Source organism: Sus scrofa, chromosome 18 (genome assembly GCF_054392235.1).
Source record: "Sus scrofa isolate SSC_HxYL_T2T_F1_AM1 chromosome 18, Sscrofa_HxYL_maternal_Yorkshire_Landrace_v2.0, whole genome shotgun sequence".
NCBI lineage: Eukaryota > Metazoa > Chordata > Mammalia > Artiodactyla > Suidae > Sus > Sus scrofa.
In genome coordinates this window covers 12,486,318-12,508,589 of record NC_139400.1, presented here as the reverse complement: position 1 = coordinate 12,508,589, position 22,272 = coordinate 12,486,318, and the positions used below count along the sequence as shown (strand labels likewise).

Below are 22,272 nucleotides of genomic sequence, written 5' to 3'. Positions count from 1 at the left end.
GCTGTTGTGAAGTTCAGGTGAGCTCCCGGCTGGCCAGGCTTTGGCACACCTGGAACCATGGGGCAGCCCAGCTGGGTTTCCCCAGGAAAGCTTTGAGCAGACGAATTCTTTGGAACGGAACCGAATTCTTCCACGTGACCTGGTGTCGGGGCGGGGGTGGAAGGAGCTGAAGGATGGGGTTTGGTTACCCAGTAAGGGGTCTGGGGGTAGGCTGGCAGAAGGCTGGTCTCTCTCTGCCAGCCTCAGGGCGCAGAGCCTGCACGCGGTCGCCAGCTGCTTTCAGGGCTCTGCCCTTCTTTCCATTTATACACCTGTCACCACAAAGGGCCCAGGATGAACCACAGGCCGCCACGTGCACACACCTTTCCTGTCTTTCTGTTACTATTTTTTCAGTATCCTTTTCATCATCTGACACTGGTTGGCAAGCTCATAAGGGCAGAAATTGCCTACGTTTCCATCAGCTGCTGTATCCTCAGCCCCTCGAAGAGGGCACAGCAGGCAGCGGGCATGCAGTGATAGCGGCTGAGGGAATGAATGGTGCTTGGTGAGGCCCTAAACCCCGCGCCGCTCGCTGTGTTTATAGTGTCAGGATAGTGAGGCTTCCAAGACAGTGGTACTCTTCAGAGTTCATAGTTTCCAAAACGAGATGATTATCCAGGTTCCTGGAAGCCCTTAAAAATGCCCAGGTCTTGGAGTTCTGTCGTAGCTCAGTGGACGCAAATCTGACTAGTATCCATGAGAACGCAGGTTCAATCCCTAGCCTTGCTCTGTGGGTTAAGGATGCAGCATTGCCATGAGCTGTGGTGTAGGTCACAGACGCAGCTTGGATCCCACGTTGCTGTGGCTATGGTGTAGGCTGGCTGCTATAGCTCTGATTCGACCCCTAGCCTGGAAACTTCCAGATGCCATGGGTATGGCCCTAAAAAGACAAAAGACAAAAAACAAAAAAAGGTCCAGGTCCCCTGCCACCCTTCCGGCAATGCTGGGAGTTTGACTTCTGCTGGTAGGATAGGATGGGGTGGGGGGGGGGTATTCTTGACTCAGATGGTAATCCACGCTCAGGAACCACAGACAGAGTCTGTCTGTCTGCACGGGAGAGAGTTAAGCCGGAGAAAGAAAGCAGGAGCCAGTGCCCTTGTCTGCAGCCTGGAGCCACGTCTAACAGGAGTCTGGAGTGAGCTGTCCCCCGACAGGCGACTGGGGGTGGAGTTTTTGTTTTGTGACATTGAAAACAGTTAGTCTAGTTGATGCACCCTGCTGTGCCCGTCTCGGCTGTGCAGCAGAGTGACCCAGTCACACATACACGTGCATCCCTTTCTCCTGTCATCTTCCATCACCGTCTCTCCCAAGAGACTGGATACAGTTCCTGTGCTGCACAGCAGGGCCTCATTGCTTCTCCATTCTAAATGGAAGAGTTTGCGGAGCTCCCATCATGGCGCAGCGGAAACGAATCCGACTAGGAACCATGAGGTTGCGAGTTTGATCCCTGGCCTTGCTCCGTGGGTGAAGGATCCGGTGTTGCCATGAGCTGTGGTGTAGGTCACAGACACAGCTCAGATCTAGCATTGCTGCGGCTGTGGTGTAGGCCAGCAGCTGTAGCTCCAAGGAGACGCCTAGCCTGTGAACCTCCATATGCCACAGGTGAGGCTCTAAAAAGAAAAAGACAAAATAATAGTAATAATAAAATAAATAAATAAATAAATGAAATAATTTGCATCTGCTAACCCCAAACTCCCCCTCCATCCTTCCCTTTAGGCAACCACAAGTCTGTTCTCTATGTCTGTGAGTCTGTTTCTGTTTTGTAGGTAGGTTCATCTGTGCCATATATTAGATTCCATGTATAAGTGACATCATATGGTACTTGTCCTTCTCTGACTTAACTTCACTTGGTATGAGAATCTCTAATTGTATCCAAGTTGCTGCAAAAGACATTATGTTGTTCTTTTTTATGACTGAGTAATATTCCACTGTGTACATGTACCATGTCTTCTTAATCCATTCATCTGTCTGTGGACATTTAGGTTGTTTCCATGTCTTGGCTGTCGTGAACATACAGGTGCAGGTATCTTTTTGAATTAGAGTTTTGTCTGGATGGATGCCCCGGAGTGGGATTGCTGGACCACATGGTGGTTCTGTATTCAGTTTCTGAGGGACCTCCATCCTGTGCTGCATAGTGGCTGCCCCAACTCACATCCAGCAGGGTAGGAGTCTTCCCTTTTCTGTGGGGTGGATCTTGGATAGGCTCCTGAGGGAAGTTGAGGCTTATGATGCGTGGCGAGAGTGGGAAGTCGATTCCAGGGGAAGAAACAGGCATCCGTTGCTGCTTGAGTAGAGTTCAGCTCACAGCACCCGGATAGTTCAGTGGCGTTTTTCATTTGTCAGAGGTGTACGTCTTATTTCTTAGTGATTTGTTTCCTTCTCAAACGTGCTCCCTCCTGCAAGTGACATCGCAGGAGCCCGCTTCAGTCCGGGGCGCTGGGCTTCTTTCCAGGCGGGGAGCCCGCCGTCCAGTGAGCTTGAAAACTGCCCTTCTCATTGATGGATTATCGTCCCCCCGGTGAGCACGCAGCCCCCACAGAGTTCACAGCGCCCTCACCTCAAGTATCTAATTTATGTAGAAACATCGATAAATTATTTAGGAGGGCATTCTTGCTGATTTCAGCAATTCCAGGGCAACGGGGGCGGGGGGGCGGGGGACAGAGGGAGGACTTTGAAAGTCATGGGCGATGCTGGCTGCTCAGCTTCGTCATCCGGGGACCTCATGGGGGGGGGGGGGAGATGAGGAGGTTAACGGAGGTGTTACCTGCTTTCACTGTGGTCGGGATCGTGCCTTGAAATTTAGATGTTCCCTTTCAAGGGGAGAACAAAAGGGTCGAAATTAATGAAGTTGAGGTGACTTCATCTATCCACAGTGGGTTTATGATTTCAGAAAGATTTTACTTAAGTTCTCATTCTCTACAGAGATCAGTGTTCTGATGATTTCATGAAGTAGCCTTGGGCTATTTCCATGTCCCTTCTGCATTTGGCAATTAGCCTTTTGCGTCTTAGAATTGGTGTCAGACCAAACAGATTTGAGAGTATTTGTCTGATGATTTATTTTCGGTGCCTAAATATTTAGAAAAGTAAGTCAAGAGACTAAGCGAGGTGTTCGTTTGCAAATGTTTGAGCTCAATAATATCTTGATGATGTATGACAAGAAAATATTGATTTTCCTTGTGTTCTGGCATTCCCCAGAATATGATTGGCAAGTTCATTCTTAGGCAAAATCCATGCAGTCAAAATTCTCATGGTAACTTTTGGATGTAGCAAATGCATTTTTTTTTTCTGAAAGGATTAAACATCTAAGCTTTGAAGCTGGGTGGGTGATTATGACAAAAGCTAATTAGTATCGTTTGTCCTAATTTCTAGACAGTAGCCTTAGAAGGATGGCTTTTATTGCAAGCATCCATGTGTATATTGCATGATTCTAACAGAGTCTGCGGGGTTTCACTGTAGATACCAGAAGGTATCCATTCCAGTGGGGACCCTCTGTGAGAACGTTCATCCTGAGGCGAATGATGTGCAAGTGTGGCCAGAAGCTGGGTTTTTCACGCCTTGATTTATCCATTTTATTAATTCAACACCTATTTTATCAAGCATCTACTCTATGCCAATTATCCTACAGTTACTTAGGTCCAACCAGGGAAAATAATAATGAACGAGTGAATCTGTAATATATCAGGTAGGGATATAAAGAAAAATAGGGTAGAGGGCCGAAGCATGACATTCAGGAGTTCCCTTCTTGGCTCAGTGGTTAATGAGCCCACCTAGCATCCATGAGGACGCGGGTTTGATCCCTGGCCTCGCTCACTGGGTTAAGGATCTGGCATTGCCTTGAGTTGTGGTGTAGGCTGCAGACATGGCTCAGATCCCACGAGGCTGTGGCTGAGGTGTAGGCCAGCGGCTACAGCTTCAATTGGACCCCTAGCCTGGGAATTTCCATATGCCGTGGGCGCGGCCCTAAAAAGACAAAAGGGGGGGAAAAAGCATGACATTCATGGGGGGATCAGGAAGGCCTGTCCCCTCAGTGGGGAGGAGGTGGCCCCGAAGTCATCTGGGCTGGACTGTGCTCACCAGTGTGAGGCTCTGGGTTTTATTTTGAGGGAAGCTAGGTAGCGCTGGAGAATTTCAGGCAGAAAAGCAACAAGATCTGCCTGTGCTGCGAATACCCGTCTCAGTAAATCGTAAAACTCCAGACAAGGTAAGAGAGAGACTGAGAATGGGGGCAGGAGACAGGGGGTGAGAAGATCCTGTGACGCTGGTGGCGCAGGCTGACCTGTGAGATGCTCTTTAAACATCACTGCTGCCATCACGCTCCCGTGTTTGCACCCCGGTTCACATGGACGCGGTTGTCTCGCACACAATAGCACGTGGATCGTCTCTGGTCCACCAGAGAATCCGAACGAGCAGGAGCCGGGGTGCTTGGCGTTCCTTGTGCTCGGCGGGCAGTGGGGGCCCCCAGCTGTCCCCTGATCAGCAGCCTGGGTACCAACTGTCTCCACAACAGCCTCGCTTTCTCCCCCAGCCCCTCCAGCCGGCACGGCCTCAGGCCTCCCCTCCAGATTCATGTCTGCTGACTGATGGCCCCTGTTCCAGACTTTTCTAGGCCCCTCCTGGGTATGTCTCTTTATCTGCAGACCCTTCTGTGGGTCTTTGTCTTCCTTCAAATTTAGCACATCTCAAACCTTCCTCTTCCTAAAGCCTGCTTCTCCTGAATCCATCGTTCAGGGAGCCCGGCCTGCATTCATCTGGGTGAGTCAGGCAGGAAGCCTCTGTAATTCTTCCTGTTTCCCCAGACCTCTCGTGTGTCCACCTGGGCCAATTCACCAGCCCCCGTCCCCCTGCCACACATACACCTTGGCCAGGGAATATTTATAACCAAAGATGTTGGTTCTTAAAAACGGGGAGGTCGTGGGAGTTCCCGCTGTGGCTCAGCAGGTTAAGGACCTGATGTTGTCTATGAGGATGTGGGTTCCATCCCTGGCCCTGCTCAGTGGGTCAGGGTTCTGGCGTTGCTGCGGCTGTGCTATAGGTCGCAGAGGCAGCTCGGATCCCGCGTTGCTGTGGTTGTGGTATATAGGCCGGTAGCTGCAGCTCTGATTCAACACCTGGCCTGGGAACTTCCTTATGCGGCAGGTGCGGCTCTAAAAAGAAAAAAAAAAATTGGGGAGGGTGAACGGTGTGTGCTCCAGAGGGCAGGCAGGTGACCTGATTTAGGGGTTCCCTGAATGAAGGCCATGTTTAATATCAAGTATAGAGGCCACCTTGGTATGACCGGGCTCTCAGTGGCCAGTGAGCCAGCAGCGTCTCCCCTGCTGATGGTGGTCCTGCCATTATCATAACGTTTACAGGAGAAAGGAGACTGGTTGTTGAAGCAGCTGAGAGATGCCGCGTCCAAAATGTGCTTTTTCACCAGGTGTTCGGCTAAGTGGGCACGTATAGAGATTTAACTGAGGGGAGACCTCCACTGATTAACTTTTCATTCGTTTATTAACTCCTCTTCTACAAAGAAACAGATGACAAGAAAGCCACCCCTGTGGGCTGTTTGCGCCGAGGGCGCGTGGGGACAGTGCCCCTTCTCAGATCCCCCCTGGCTGGACTCACGTTCAGGGAGGGGTGGGCTTGGGTTCCGGGGAGGCAGCCAGACCTTCTGTCATCCAAGATGGATTTTGTTGATGTGACTTTGCTAAGTAAAGGTTGGACTCATAGATCATAGGGAGACTTTCAAAGGAGAGTTGAAATTAAGCCGTGTTTCTTATTAGTCCTCAGTTAATGGGAAAATTAAATTAACCACAACCCTCATTCCCAGAGCTTTCTGGTGAATTGATGTCTTGCTGTATATGGGTTAGAGAAGTCCCCAGAAGACACAGGGCTCTAATTGTGCAGAATGAGGAGGTGGAAAGAAGAAGGACCTGCCGACGGGCTGCCGAGTTCCCAGGCGGGAGGCTCGTGGCCAGGGCGTTGCTTTGTGAGAATCCTTGGCCAGAGTCTGATTCTCAGGACAGACCAACTGTGGGTCGAGAGCTATTTAAAGCATAACTTGGGAGGCGAAAAGTGTTGCTTTCTGCTCTTCATCAGAATAAAATTAATCTAAAGTGTAAATCCTACCCTAGAGTCATTTTCATGCTTGTAATTTGCATGTAAAAAGTAAATGCTCTCCTTCTCTCAATTATCTGTCACTTGCTCTGGTCTCGCAGCAGGTGGACCAGACTTAGAAATCCACAAAGTGGAGGACAGTCCCAGCGGTCTAAATGGACGAGGAATTTACGGTGGGCTTTTTTAGTCTTATAAAAAAATTTTAACTGTCCCAATGGAGAACCCTCCCCGGACAACACATGACAACCTGAATGATTCTTGCTGAGGCTTAAAGCCTATCATGGAAACGAGAGTTTGTATAATAGCCCTTGCCTTAGAAGGTTCTAGTGCAAACTGAAGCTGCTTTGTGGACCAAGGACTGTTAGGACTCCGTAAAAGCGTGTATAGATTCTTCAGGGGGAGCGTTTAGTCAGTAAAGACGTGATTGTAGTGGTCAACCAGCGTCTTAGATTCTTGTCTCTGGAACTTTGGCCCCCACACAGGAAACTCTTGCATTTTCGTTTCTCCTTTTGGACCCAGGAACTTTAGACTTTGCATTGGTTACCTTTTAAAAAATTCTTTTTGGAGTTCCCTTTGTGGCTCAGGGGTTAACGAACCCGACTAGGCTCCGTGAGGATGCGCATTCGATCCCTGACACTCGCTTAGTGGGTTAAGGATCTGGTGTTGCCGTGAACCGTGGTGTAGGTCGAAGATGAGGCTCAGATCCTGCGTTACTGTGGCTGTGACGTAGGCCAGCGGCTACAGCTCCAATTTAACCCCTAACCTGGAAACTTCCATGTGCTGTAGGTGTGGCCCTAAAAAAGCAAAAAAAAAAAAAAAGTTCTTTTTTTGAAGGGGTGCTTTTTAGGGCCACACCTGCAGCATATGGAAGTTCCCAGGTTAGGGTCAAATTGGAGCTGTAGCTGCTGGCCTACGTCACAGCAATGCAGGAACCAAGCCACGTCTGCAACCTACACCACAGCTCGTGGCAACGCCAGATCCCTGACCCACTGAGTGAGGCCAGGGATCGAACCCACATTCTCATGGATACCAGTTGGATTCATTTCCACCTCGCCACAGTGGGAACTCCCAAAAAGTTCTTATAATTTGTGGAACATATGAATTCTTTTGGGGTTTTGGGGGGTTTTTTTGGTTCATTTTTTTTGTTTTGCCTTTTTTTTTTTTCTAGGACTGTACCCTCGGCATATGGAGGTTCCCAGGCTAGGGGTCTAATTGGAGCTATAGCCGCCGGCCTACACCACAGCCACAGCAACATGGGATCTGAGCCCACCACAGCTCACAGCAACACTGGATCCTTAACCCTCTGAGTGAGGCCAGGGATCAAACCCGCAGCCTCATGGTTCCTAGTCAGGTTGGTTAACCACTGCGCCACGATGGGAGCTTCTCCATGAATTCTTTTTGAATTGGTCTGATTCGGTGCTCCAGGCACTGAAATAAGAGCACACGTGAAAGTCGTGGGGGCTGTGATTGTGTGTGTTTTACCAGTTGCATGGCCCCTGCTAATAGTCCATGTTCATTAATATTCAGAGCACTTTTTGGCAGGAGCTACCATTGTCCCCCCTTCTGGGAGAAGAACTGAGGCTCAGAGAGGTTTAGTCACATGCTCAGTACGCCAGCAAGGACAGAATTGAGACTCAAACGCCACCGTCTAAGCCCCAGCCTGCACTGGTGACCCCTGTGCTAGGACTGTGGAAAAGACCCCTGTCCCAGCCACTCCAGGGTGGTTCTGTTGCTTTGGGGCAAGGAAGGAAGAGATGGAGGAATGGAAAGAGAAGGTTTGTCTTTTCCCTGTAACCTCAGGGAGAAAACCTGGCCAGCTTGCTTCTTCCTGAGCTTAACGAGAGCTGTCTAATGCCTGTATGGGAGCAAGGAGGAAAACGCAGCCCTGACAGATGGCAGAGATGATTAACTGACATCATCTGTACGGAAGAGCCTGCAGCCTGAATAGCCTTGATTTCCTAGGTGTTCGGGACACAGTCTCTCCTTGTTAGTAGAGGCAGGACATTATGATAGATGACTAGCTGTACCGGAAATAGGAAGGAAACGGGACCTACTTTTAGAATCATCTAATTATTTTAGAACAGAATGAAGCCACATCTCATGATTTTTTTTCCTTGACGGTCTAGCAATGGGCATCCCCTGAGCAGGGGTACAGGGCCCCCCAGAAGGATGAGAAAGGTGCAGGATGATCGAATGTAACCTACATGTTATAGACAAGGAGGTGGGTGGGCCCGTCTGCTGAGAAAGGCGACTGTTGCTCCTGAGGAGGCACGTTTGGGTTTTAATTCTCCCTCCATCAACCTCATTAGAAGAGCAGAGAAGATTCTAGAATCTGCCAAGTGATGGATAAGGGTGTGTCCCCCTGCCCCCTCAAAGTAACGTCTTTGTCATGAAGCAGCGCCTGAACTACTGAATCAAGTCTTTCCCATGTTGTGTGCAGTTTGACTTTAGTGGGAGAAGTTTCCAGAAATGACCCATGATAAATTATACGCCACGGCAGTAGGCTGCTAATGCTGAGATGAATTCTCTTCTGATGGGGAAGCGGCCCACATGCTGATAGAAGTGTTGCATTTGCCGGGTTTGGGATGGGTTCTCGCGTATTTGTTTACTTTTCAACACTCCTGAGATGCAGGTGACAAAGCTGGCCAGCAGGTATACACAGCGTGCCTCTGCTTTGTGTCATTCATTGGGGGAGGAGCGTGGCAAAGGCATCTGTAATAAACAAATCTCTTTCCCCTTCCAGGTCCCCAAATATTTCTGCACCCTGCTGCCTTGGGGCTTTAGGGCCAGTCTTTGAAATAGAACAGTTTGGGGAGTTCCCGTCATGGCTCAGCAGTAACAAGCCCAACAAGTATCCATAAGGATGTGGGTTCGATCCCTGACCCTTGCTCTGTGGGTTAAGAATCCGGTGTTGCCGTGAGCTGTGGTGTCGGTCACAGATGTGGCTCAGATCTGGCATTGCTGTGGCTGTGGTGTAAGCTGGCAGCTGCAGCTCTGATTCGACCCCTAGCCTGGGAACCTCCATATGCCGTGAGTGTGGCCCTAAAAAGACAAAGAAAAAAGAAAAAAGAAAAGAAAGAAACAGAACCATTTGGGGAGGGGGTGTGCATTCAACTTCATCGTTCCCTGAATGTCCGTTTCTAGCTTCAGGTCCAACAGTGGCGATGCTATAAAACCCAGAGTTATTGGGTTTTATGCAGAAGTGTTAGTAGCAATCAGTGCCTTCTTCGTGGATTGTGTGATGGCTAAGGGTGAGAATTGCGGTTGGGAGAGGCTGTGTTGAGCACCTGTGATCAGCCAGGCAGGCACCTGGTGCTGTGTGTGTGTAGCTTAGTATTCTTCCCAGTGCCTCTGTGAATATTCATTATCAACCCTAATTTAAAAACTGAGAAACTGAGGTGTGTGTCATTTCAGCCGCTGGCCTAAGGGCGTTCCCCTAATTAGTAACAGAGCCTGGATCCTGCCCCAGGGGGATTTGACTCCAGAGGTGGCATGCACTACCACCACAGGAGCAAACTGCTCTTCTCGATGCTTTTGTAAGGTGACGCCGCGAGGGCGTCCCCTTGTTCGACTTGGTCCTCAAAGCGCCTTCGTGGTCCATCTCACCACCTGTATTTAGGCACCAGTGTGATCATGCAAAGAAAACATTCTCTCAACGTGTGTCATTTTCTTCCCACTTTTATGACCATAGTTTTTTCTCTGTCTCAAGTGAACGGACAGTCTCTGTGATTCTCTTCCGATTCTGGTTATGCCGCTTTCATTTTGCAGCGTGAAACCTCCGCAACAGGCAGAAAATTGGGTGCACCAGCGCATGCAAGTGTCACTCATCCACAGGGTATCCAATGCTGGTGTCACCGAGGCATAATTTGCGTAGGGGAGCAAAATTACGTCTTGCAGACCTTGTTCATTTATCACTTCTGTCGCGTAAGTTCCTCTCCTGAGAACGGCAGGACTCAGGCACCCTGAAGGTCATTTTTACACGGCGCACTCAATCGCTTAGGAAAACAGATTTTAAAAGCACTCTCTTTAGAAGGAAGGATATTGTTTCTCCAGGGTAAAATTTTTCAGTCCAGTCCTGGCAGGGTCTTATCCCTAAAGAACCCTGCACTGACGTAAGCTGTGCAGTGGGGCTTTGTTGATGGGATAGCGGCTGCATCGGTAATTAACGGCGCACGAGTATTTGAACCGCAACCCAATGGTTGTCCTTTCAGATGGGTGTGAGGTGGTCGAGAAGGCAACGGTGATAATCTTTGGATTCTAGAAATTCAATAGAAGCTATGTTATGTCTACAGAGGCATTTCTTTTCTCCCTTCCTTCCTCCCTTCCTCCCTTCCTTCCTGTCTCTTTCCTTCTTTCTTTTTCTTTCCTTTTTCCTTCCTTTCCTTCTTTCTTTCTTTCTTTCTTTCTTTCCTTCCTTCGTTCCTTCCTTCCTTCCTTCCTTCTTTCTTTCCTTCTTTCCTTCCTTCTTTCTTTCTTTCTTTCTTTCTTTCTTTCTTTCTTCCTTCCTTCCTTCCTTCTTTCTTTCCTTCCTTCTTTCTTTCCTTCTTTCCTTCCTTCCTTTCCTTCCTTCTTTCTTTCCTTCTTTCCTTCTTGCTTGCTTTCTTTCCTTCCTTCCTTCTTTCCTTCTTTCTTTTCTTTCTTGCTTTCGCCACACCTGTGGCATATGGAAGTTCCCAGGCTAGGGATTGAATTGGAGCTGCACCTGCTGGTCTACAGCACAGCCGTAGCCACGCCAGATCCTTAACCCACTGAGCGAGGCTAGGGATTGAACCTGTGTCCTCATGGATACCAGTCGGTTTTGTTACCACCAAGCCATGATGGGAACTCCACCTTTCTTTCTTTTTTTAAAAAAAATTATTACAGTGGATTTATAGTGGTCTATCAATTTCTGCTGTTCAGCAAACTGACCCAGTCACACGTGTAGAGACATCCTTTTTCTCACACTATCCTCCATCATGTTGCCTCACAAATGACTGGATACGATTCCCTGTGCTGTACAGCAGGACCTCATTTCTTATCCATTCTAAATGGAATAGTTTTCATCTACTAACCCCAAACTCCCAGTCCATCCACTCCCTCCCCTCCCCCTTGGCAACCACAAGTCCATCCTCCAAGTCTGTGAGTCTGTTTCTGTTCTGTAGATAGATTCACCTGTGCCGTATTTTAGATCCCACATTATAAGTGACATCATAATCTCTACTTCCATCCATGTTGCTACAAATGGCATTATTTTGTTCTTTTTTATGGCTGAGTAGTACTCCATTGTATATGGATACCACATCTTTTTAATCCATTCATCTGTCAATGGACATGTAGGTGGTTTCCATGTCTTGGCTATTGTGAATAGTGCTTCAGTGAACATATGGGTGCAGTTATCTTTTTAAATGAAAGTTTTGTCCAAATGTTTCCAAATAGCCAGAGCAATATTGAAAAGAAAAAATGGAACTGGAGGAATCAGGCTCCCTGGCTTCAGACTACCCTGCAAAGCTAGAGTCATCAAAACAGTATGGTACTGGCCCCAAAACAGAAATATAGATCCATGGAATAGGATGGAAAGCTCAGAAATGAACCCACACACTTATGGTCAACTAATCTATGACAAAGGGGAGGCAAGAACCTTTCTTTGTCGTAGGAAGAGGAGGAATATTCCTCTTTGCTAAGGAACGTTTGCTTCCCAGGCACTAATGCCTCTTGTGGCTTTATTCGTGTCATTGCTTTAATTTAAACATGGCACTCACATTCAGATGCAACCATGCAATAAATGGTTCCGGAATTGGACATCTCAGCAATTTCTCAAACACGGCCCTTATTTTGTTACAGCTGTGCTGAATGAGTCATAATTTTTCAAGGCTCTCCTATCATTTCTCTACAGTGGGCACAATCGGGTCTTCCCTGTTACTTCCCAGAATTGCTGGAAAGATGAAATCATTTGGGTGTTGGAACTCTGAGCAGCCGGAACCCAGTGCCGGGTGACCGTTGGTTTATACTTTTGCCGCCGTCAAAGCACCCAGGAATTGTTCTGAACATCCATGTTGAGGGCGTACTCTGGGCACACACCTGCCTTCATGTTGTCGTAGAAAATGAGAAAACAGGCCTGTCTTTGTGCACAAACAACCTGGTGGGATGTCACAGGTGTTGGGGGGCGGGGACACTCTAGGGGGTTCTGGGGATGGAGGGAGGAAGCCATCAGGTGCTGCCTGCCTTCAGTACTGCCACGCTTCTGCCTTTTCTTTCTTTTTTCTTTTTTTGTTTTTTCCTTTTTCGGACTGCACCTGGAAGTTCCCAGGCTAGGGGGTGAATCAGAGCTGCAGCTGCCAGCCTACGCCACAGCCGTAGCAATGCCGGATCCTCAACCCACTGAGCGAGGCCAGGGATCGAACCCACATCTTCATGGATACTAGCAGGAGTCGTAACCCACTGAGCCACAATGGGAACTCCTGCCAGTCTCTTTAAATGGCTTCAAGGGTATAACTTCTGTCCAAGTGGAAGGTGGGGGTGCTTCATGGAAGAGATTGACTTTTAACCCAGCGTTGGGTGAGAGACATAATTTATAAAGTTCTTGTAAGTTATTACATACATGTTCTGTATATATGTTGTACATTACAATATATAAGTAAACATAATATAACACGATATGATATAATAGACTTTTTTATAACCTATGTATTAAAAGTTCTTCAGGGGCCAGAGGATGAAAGGGCCAACACCCAGAGAAGCCTGGGGGGTCCCACTTGGAGAGGGTGTAGGGTGTGTATACAGCAGTGGGGTGTCCTTTGAGGACAAGCCACAGAGGGGAGCTTGCAGAGGGCTGAGGAGGTGCTAAAATGTATCTGAAGGCAATGGGGAGTAAAGGAGGCAGAACTGGGGAGGGGTCGTTCCTGTCATGTTACGCACACCCGGGGGACCTCAGCCCCCTGCTCTGCAGGACGGTGACACCTGGTTGTCCCTGGTTCTCCCTGCCCCAGGCAAGGAGAGCGAGGTTTGCTGAAGACAGGTATCAGAGACAGCTCGGATGGCTGGGCGTCTTCCCGGGAGGTGAAACGGAGGCCTCTTGAGAGCAGACATGACCCCAAGCGGCGTTTTAAGCGTAGGCGAGGCAGCTACTTCAAGGGCTGGTGCAGAGTAAACACAAGCTCCAGGGGCCCGTTAGGGATGAATTTGGAGTGTGTCTGTCTTGTTAGGTATGTGCTGAAATGATGGGCCTGGATGAGATCACGTAGGAAAAGCGTTTTCAAAGAGAAGAAGCCTGAGAACACACAGTCAGAGAGGCGGCAAAGGAAGGGGGCGGGGGTGGGGGGTCCAGCCACCCCCTCCCAGGGCAGCGGGGAGTTTCAGCCACAAGGTGAATGGGCGGAGTTGGAAGAGAAAGCTCTTTGGATTGCCTTGGGCTTCTGCGTGATCGAGGTGCATTTGCCACAAGGTGTGATGCTCCACATTTTAGGTTCAGCTCGGACCCCTCCACTGCACTGAGCTTGATGTATTTCCTGCTGTGCCCTCCTGGGCATTTCTTCCTTGCAAAGAGCTCCCTGAACCCTGGGCTCCTGCATATCAATAGATCGCTGCTGGAAAGAGCCGCCTCTGGGGCTGATGAGGAGCCAGGTGCTTAGAGCTGCATGCTTGAGGATTGGGGGGTGGGGGTGAGAGCTGGGGTTCAGCGTGTCTTCAGCTGCTGCCAGGCCTTGGGGAGTAGGCTCCCTGCCGGCCCCTTGCTGCCAGGGAAACAGGAGCAGCGCTGGCTGAGTGGTAGAAGAAAGGGGATTTTTACTTGGTGTTTATCAATTTATCTGCGTGGCCAAATAAATATGCATTTTGCCTCCTGCTGCCTCTGTTTTACAAAATCAAAGCAGAAAAGAGCAGCTTCTGTAAAGGAACTTGCTCCCTGCGGGCTTGTCCATGAGGCTTCCAGAAGCACATCACTGAGAATTTCTTCCCGTAACCAAGTTCCACCGAAAGATGGGGACGCCTCGAGCACAAGTGAGCAGGTTTCATCGATGCCTCGGCTGTTGGAGCCGGAAAGGCTTTCAGACCGCGTCTGGCACACTTGTTCAATTTCAAGGTCTGGAAGCACATTCAGAGAGGGGAGGTGATAGCGAGCCCTGCCTCCCCGTCACCTCGAGACCTATGTGCCCAAATGAAGCCACAGAGCCCCCGGCTAAGGGGCAGAGCGCTCATGTGCCCAAAACATGCAGCTCCTCGCACAGTCTGAGAATCTCAACTGGTGTTTAATAATAATGACCCGCCTACACCGACGGACGCCATATGAGCAGCCTGGAAATCACTGTTCCTATTCAGTGTCCACAGACGAGGAGGTGGATTAAACAGGAATGCTGAAAAAATGCACAACCAATTCCCAATACCAACCACTTAAAACAAAACAAAAAAAAACACCCCCCCCCAAAAAACTCTAATACTATGAGACAGAAAATTAATATTGGGCAGTTCATGTCCATGTATAGTGAGACTTTGTCACAACTGAACTTTGTAAATGTGGTCAATTAAAGTAGCCCGTTGAGTGTGGACATCTGTTTGTCCTTGACTGATGACTTGGGATCAAAAACATCCCGTTTTGGAGTTCCCATCGTGGTGCAGTGGTTCACGAATCCGACTAGGAACCATGAGGCTGTGGGTTCGGTCCCTGCCCTTGCTCAGTGGGTTGGGAACCAGTGTTGCCGTGAGTTGTGGTGTAGGTCACAGACGCAGCTTGGATCCCGTGTTGCTGCGGCTCTGGCGTAGGCTGGCAGCTACAGCTCCGATTAGATTCCTAGCCTGGAAACCTCCATATGCCACGGGAGTGGCCCTAGAAAAGGCAAAAAGACCAAAAAAAAAAAAATCCTGTTCTTCCTGGAAAGACAGTAAGTCTCTAATCGCTCAGATTCTGAAAACATTTCCTCCATGTATTTGTTATCCATGGCTGCCTGCCAAATTACCTCACAGCCTGCAGCTGGAAAGGACAGAGCTGTGTCCCCCAGGATCCGAGGGTCCTGTCCAGGCTCACTCACAGGGTGGCTTCCCCCAGAGCGAGCCATCCAGGTGTCCAGTTAAAGCAGAAGCCACGGTGTCTTTCATCTTTCATCTTGAAATCAGTTGTGGGTTTCCTGTTGGTCACACCAACCAGGTTGCATGTGGAGAGAGCACGCAGGTGTGCATGCCAGCTGGTGGGGGAGCTGGGGACATCCTGGAGGCTGCTCGCCACACCCCTTGTCTGACTACATTGCTCTTTTCTTTGGAGCCATCGAAAAATCATTTATTCCAGTTTAAGTCTTCCGTGAGTACGTGACATGGGTTTGGTTTAGAATTAAAAAACCATCAGCCAGATGGGCAAGCAAGGACTCACACCCACCAACCCAAACTACATCCTCAGAGGGATACGGTTCCAGATAATTCTTTTGAAATAAACCTTTCCATGTATTTTGTAAATTTCTAATTATTACTTGTATGCCGTTTTATGCTGGGAAAGAACCATGAGTTTCTCTTGCTGTTAACCAGTCCTTCTCCTAACTTTGCCATTATTATTCTAGTTAAGAAATGCTTACCAAACATTGAATATTAGGTAAAATGTATTGCGAAATTAATTCAATGGTGGTGCTGGTTACCTTTGAAAGCAATGTATCCAATTATACGGTCCTGATTCTAGGGGAGGACATTGGACGATGCTTTAAAGAAGAAAAGGGACACTTTACAGTAATTACGATTTTGGAAACTAATCCCTGGGATTTCATTGTTCCACTTTGTTCACTGCAACCCCACGTTATTGACTAATGAATCTTTTCGATCTTGAGAAGCTCCAGACAATGGGTCCCTACCTTTCATGCATCCTGGAAGCTGAGGTCCTTCCCACTGAACCAGGTCTCGCCTTCTAAAATCTGTTGATTAGAAAGACAGACAAGGATAGTTTCTGAGTATTCGGAGCTGGCTGCTCTCAGTGAGCCCGTGGGGAGGTTGAAGAGTGGACAGTGGACACACACACACACACAGACACAGAAACACACACAACAGATAACTCACCCACAGATGCACAAACACACAGACACAGAGACACACAGACACACACAGATTCATACGCACAGATTCAAACACATAGACATACAGAGACACACATAGACACACATAGAGAATCACTCCAGACACACACGGAGACTCATGTAAATATACCCAATTCACGTTCACATACACAGACACACACACACGTATACTCACACACAAAGACACGCATAGAGTCACACACTAATGGACACACCGTAGACTCCCCAAAATGCACGCCCATCCCTGCACACGCACAGCTGACTTGACCTGGAACAGCAGTTGTTCAGTCCCAGGTCGGCTGTCGACCCCTGGGCCGGTGGTTCCCAAAGGGAGGGCTTCAGACCAGCACCACCCGCATCACACGGGATCTTGCTGGGAAGGCGGATTCTCAGGTCCCACCCCAGGTCTGTGGGGTCAGCGTAGGTGGCTGTGACTCCTAAGCACCCTTTCGTGACATGGTTCAGTTTGAACTCACAGCAGTCAGAGAAAGAGCCAGATGGGTGTCAGGATCGAGTGGTGAGAACACCTGATAAGGCTTCTTCAGGCCGTGAGAAGCATGTCTGCTCCTGGGAAAAAGAGGGAACTGTGTAAAAATAATGCACCTGTGCGTTCCTGTTCAATGTCACGGGACCGGCCGCTGACAGCCCAGGGGATGTCGCCTCTCCTGTCGGTGCGCAAGGCAGCCTTTCATCTTTGAGATGAAGTCACATCCTGCGTCCTTATCTGGTATCATACGTCCCATTAATTTCTCTGCTCTCCCCAGACAGATGACAGACTGCGGCAGACACCATCTCAGGCCACTGATATTTATGGTTTTGCTGCCAGCCTTCTCCTCCAGCTAGAATTCCTACCTGCATTTTAAGTTTCCAATTTAAACGAAGACCCTTAGAGATTTCTCCAAGGGTTCCCTTTTCCAAATGGCATATTTCTCTTTTTTTTTTTTTTTTTTTTACTGCACTTACTTGGTCCATCACGTTGTTTTGTAAAAAAAAATTTGTGTGTTGTGTTTGTTTATTGTAGTTATACTTGATTTTACTTTTTTTTTGTCTTTTAATCTTCACATTTGCTTATTTAAATGGTTGAGCCACAGCCTTTACTACATATTTGCCTTTATTAGTGGGATTTTTCCTTTTCTGTAAATCCCTCTTTCTTGTGTCTTTTTCTATCCCACTTAGAGAAGACCGTTTACAACTTCTTTCAGGTTTGGTTTAGTATTGAAGAATTCTTTCAGTTTTCCCTTGTCTGAGAAGCTCTTTATCTCTCCACCAATTGAATGATAACCTTGCTGGGTAGATGCGTGTTCTGTCTTAACTGCCTTAATTTGACTGATAAAGCTTTACAAGGAAAACTCACCCCCAGCCTTTCTGGATATCAGTTCAGCATCCGGCCAAGTGCCTACAAATAATCATTTGTGCTGTTTATCTTGATGCCCTCATGTGCATCTGGCTTCTCCCTGCCATGCTTTTGCCAGGATGTGCTAAGTAGATTCACTCTTGGTCCCTCTCTGCTCTCTGCATGTCCTTGGGACTGTTCCTCTAACAAGGGGGCACAGATGGTGGCTCATGGGAGCTGTTTTTGGTTTGGTTCTCCTTTATGGCTGGTTTCCCTTTGGAACCTCAATTTAAAAATTGGGAAATTTCAGGCACAAAGTAAAATGTATGGCTTCCTTTGAGATCAGCGAAGATGTAGGGCTACATCTTCATTCCCATGGGAGCTGCTTAGTGGTTATACCCACTGAGGCGGGTGTGGATTCCAGGGGCAGGATTCCTGTACTGTGTCCCGTATGGGACCCGAGCACCCATTAGTCATCACAGGTGCACCAGTGCCTTTCTTAGGTTGGAGACAATTCTTTTTTTTTTTTTTTTTCCCACTGTACAGCAAGGGGGTCAGGTTATCCTTACATGTATACATTACAATTACAGTTTTTCCCCCACCCTTTCTTCTGTTGCAACATGAGTATCTAGACATAGTTCTCAATGCTATTCAGCAGGATCTCCTTGTAAATCTATTCTAAGTTGTGTCTGATAAGCCCAAGCTCCCGATCCCTCCCACTCCCATGTTGGCCCAGCGGAAATGGAGACAATTCTTTGTAAGGAATGCTTGCTTCCTGCTGTTGGCTCTGCCCTTACTCGCTGTACCTCTGCAGCTCTGCAAAAGATTTTAACCTCTGTCTCTCTTTCCCTTCTGTGAAACGGGGGTGGTAATGGTGCCTAGCTCATAGGTTGTGAAGATTCAGTGTGTTAATAGGTGTGCCTAAAACAAGCCTGGCACATACTGAGCACTCAAGAAGTGTGTGCTGCTATTGTTACTGTTCTGAGGGCCAGCAGTGGCGGCAGTAGTAGGAACAGGATTTACCCGTGTTCCTCTTCTAAGAAGAAAAAGAAAAGCTGGGTTAAGCAAGTCACGTTCTGGCATTCCCATTGTGGCTTACTTAGTGGGTTAAGAACCCTGCATAGTATCTGAGGATTTGGGTCCCTGGCCTTGCTTAGAGGGTTAAGGTTCAGGCATTGCTGCAAGCTGTGGCATAGGTCGCAGATGCAGGTTGTATGCTGAGTTGCTGTGGCTGTGGCGTAGGTGGGCAGCTCTGCAGCTCTGATTTGACTCCTAGCCTGGGAACCTCCATATGCCGCAGGTACGGCTCTAAAAAGAAAAAACAGGAAAGAAAGGCATGTTCTTGGGCCCATCTTTTAATAAAAGTGGGACAAAGCACATTTCTTTTTACAAGTAAAGGATTTTCCTGTATGTTTAATGTGAGGTACAGTATTTCAGTGTAAGGGGGTTAAATCTAACTTCTGCAATTACCCGCTTTGGTCTTTGATAGATTAATGCTGGAAAAGCAAATGGCTTTCTTATTTCCTTGAGCCAAATCCAAGTACTGGGTTTATGTGGTTTGAATTTCCTTGTTTGATCTTTTAAAAATGTAATCTCTTGTTTATTGGGGGATAATTTTAGGTTTTCAGAAAATTTGCAGAGCGGGTGCAGAGGGTCCTCACCCACCCCCGCCAGTGTCCGCGTTGTTAACAGCTCGCTTTTCCATGTACATTAGACAAAGCCGAGAAAGAGGCTGGTCACTTAATGTGACCTCACCTGCAGACTACGTGGATTTCACTGGCTTTTTCCCCAGATGACCTCTCTCTGTTCCAGGATCCCCTCCTGAACCACATTGCATTTGGTTTGCTGCCCCCAGTGTCCTTTGACCTGTGACAGTTTCTCAGTCTTCCTCTGCTTTCCCTGACCTTGAGTCATTTACTTAGATCATTATTACAGCTGAATTGCGCATGCCCAGATGTATACATTGGGATCCTAAACCCCTGTACCTCAGAATGCGACTCTCTTTGGAGACAGGCTCTTTAAAGAGGTCATTAAATTAAAATGAGGCCATTAGGGGGTGGGGGGCTTAATCCAGCCTACCTGGTGTCCTTATAAGAAGAGACTGGGACAGAGATATACATGGAGGGATGACTTTGTGAAGGCGAAGCTTGGAGACAGCCGTCTCTCAGCCGAGGAGAGAGCCTTCAGAAGGACCCTCCCTGCGGACACCTTGATCTTTGACTTCTCGTCTCCAGACTTTGAGGAAGCAGATTTCTGATGTTCACGTCACCCTGTCTGTGGCATTTGTTAGGGCAGCTCTAGGGAACAAATGTGAGATGGACTCTATGAGTTTATTTTACACTTTCATTAAAATCCATTTCTATGTTGTTTACATCGTTGCTGCGACTGTGCCAGCTTTGACCACGGGCAGCTCTTTCAGGTTGGTTCCGCTCTTCCTTTGGCCCGTCCCCCACTTTTGGTATTTGAGTACTTCTCTCCTGGTACTTTCAAGATGGTCCAGGCTCGTCATGTGTTTTCCTTACCCCTGCCCTAGCATCCGCCGTTTCTCCAAAGAATGCAGGTTCCTTTTATTTTCAAAAGGCATTTAGAAACCAAGGCCTGTGGCACCAGGGTTTGGTTCAGACCCGTGGCACCGGCTGGTTCGATAATTACATCACCATCGCATAGCCTTGACGCCTGCCCAGCATTTCTCCATGGGGAAAACATGCCGCTGTCCGAGGTCCTGATCGTGAAAGGCTTTCGTGCTGAGGAAGAGAGAAAAAGTTGGAAGAATATCCCATTTCAGCACAGTTACAGTCATTCTCTGTTCACATTTGTGATGCGGATGAAGGAAGCTGTATCACTTGGGCGAAATAAATTCAAAAAATCTTAGAATGTAATGAGTCGTACCTGTCTTTTTGCAAATCCATCCCTTAAAGAGGACAAGAGAGTCTATTTAAAGGGAAAATATGATAAGGCGCTGTCCAAAATGTTATGTGTGAATAAAGATTACACGAGTTCAGATTTGCCTAATGCCGTGTCTTAGTGATGCCCGTTCAAGAGGAAACGTGCTTAAGCTGTGGCTTGAAGGGTTGAGTCCAGATTTATGTATTTCCTGGCAGGTAAGATGTGTGGATTCTGGAGGAAGCAATAATGAGGTTTACAGAATTTTATTCTAACTCTGCTAATAAACAGGTGCGGATGGGCTTCAATGTCTATTTGGATTAAAATGTTTCAGATTCAGTATTTTACTGGATACAAATGTTTTTTCCGCCTTCACTGAAGCTTATGCAGTTTTAAGATTCTTCATGTTCTGTGCACAGAGGTTTGATGGTGTCTTTGGGCAAAATCAATATTGTGACACACTATCCTTTTTCCTTTTGTCTTCCTAATATGTTGATCTTTGAGGAGAAAGGTAGGAGACAGTGCTGGTTGTAATTAAATAACCAAACATTATTTTTCTCTTGAGGATCTTTAATCAATGGGTGTTAAGAGCAAAATGGATTCTGCATGATTACGGCAGTGGATTTTTTTTTTTTCATTTTTACTGCTAATAAGCATTCGAGTCCCATAGTGTAGGATATTTTGTTTCTTTCCTTTAAAAGAAATAAGTTTGATGTTTTTCCTTAGAGCCTGATTCATTTGCCAGACTAAAAAGCATTTAAGTCGTTAACACATGGGAAAACTCACTGTCACAATTCTCTCTTTTTATTAAGGAATAGGTACACACTTGGTTCCCGACAAAAGATGAATTTCAATGGTTAACTCTTAGGAATGAAGACACATGTGTCTACAAGAGTTGTGGACTTGAGAATGTCTTTGGCCCCAACCATGTGGGAAATTCCCATCAAATCAGATACTTCTAGAACTGGACAGATCCTTGAATGGTCACAGAAGACATCCTGCTCTACCTTTAGTGAAAGCCACTCCTAGATAACCTTGATAAAGAGAACACTTATTGAGGTCTAGAAGAAATGTCAAGGCCATGGACACATAAGAGCATCCTTAAAGCCCCTGTCTTTGACGACTAGTCATGTGGGGATCAGGGCTTCACCGTGAATTTGGGGGGGCACAGTTCAATCCATCATCATGGATTTTCAGTTACACAGTGAAAGCTTTATCTCCGAATTTCCAGCAGTGCCAGAGAAAGAGGAATAACATGGTGTTACGTAAGACGTCTTTTAAAGCGTTCCATTTCTGGGCTGCCTGATCAGAGGGACTTTGCTGCCTTGCTAGCTTTACCTGATTCTCCCCTGGTCTCTGCTCTGCCAAGGGTGCGCGTCTGAGCAGGTGAAACATCCCACAAGCTCACAAGGGTCGCCCGCTCGGTGCTCTTGCTGTCCTTCCTGCCCTGAAATCTTACGTCACTTGGTCGGGTATCTCACAAACCCTCCTCCTTATAAAAACACCTTCCTCATCTGAATCCTCTGGTCGCCACTTTCGAATATCCCGGGTTGAGTCTGAGCAACATCAGCATCGCTTCCAATAACACCTGCGAGTTTATTAGAAATGCAGACTCTCTGCCCCCGCCCCAAACCTCCTGAGTATTAATATTCCTCGTGAATATTAGAGCTTGAGGAGCACTGCTCTAGCTTGGTCCTGGATACAAACCCAAAAGGGTGACCCGCCTCCTCCTCCTCCGGCCACTCTAGGGCTGTTGTTAAAGTCCCCCTCAGTCTCTTCCACCTTTTCCTCATGGGACTCCTTTCCATAAAGAGCGCGTCTGATGTTTCTGTATCGCCTAGCTTTTTATTCAGTTATTCAGAGATCACAGAGCTGTTTCGATGGCGCCTGTTGCATATT

General features: G+C 47.7%; 1 protein-coding gene across 7 annotated transcripts in view; it reads left to right on the top strand.

Moving 5' to 3' along the window:
* The window catches only part of DPP6 (dipeptidyl peptidase like 6), a 1,001,611-nt gene that overhangs the window by 581,094 nt on the left and 398,245 nt on the right, over positions 1-22,272 (top strand). The window lies entirely within an intron of this gene.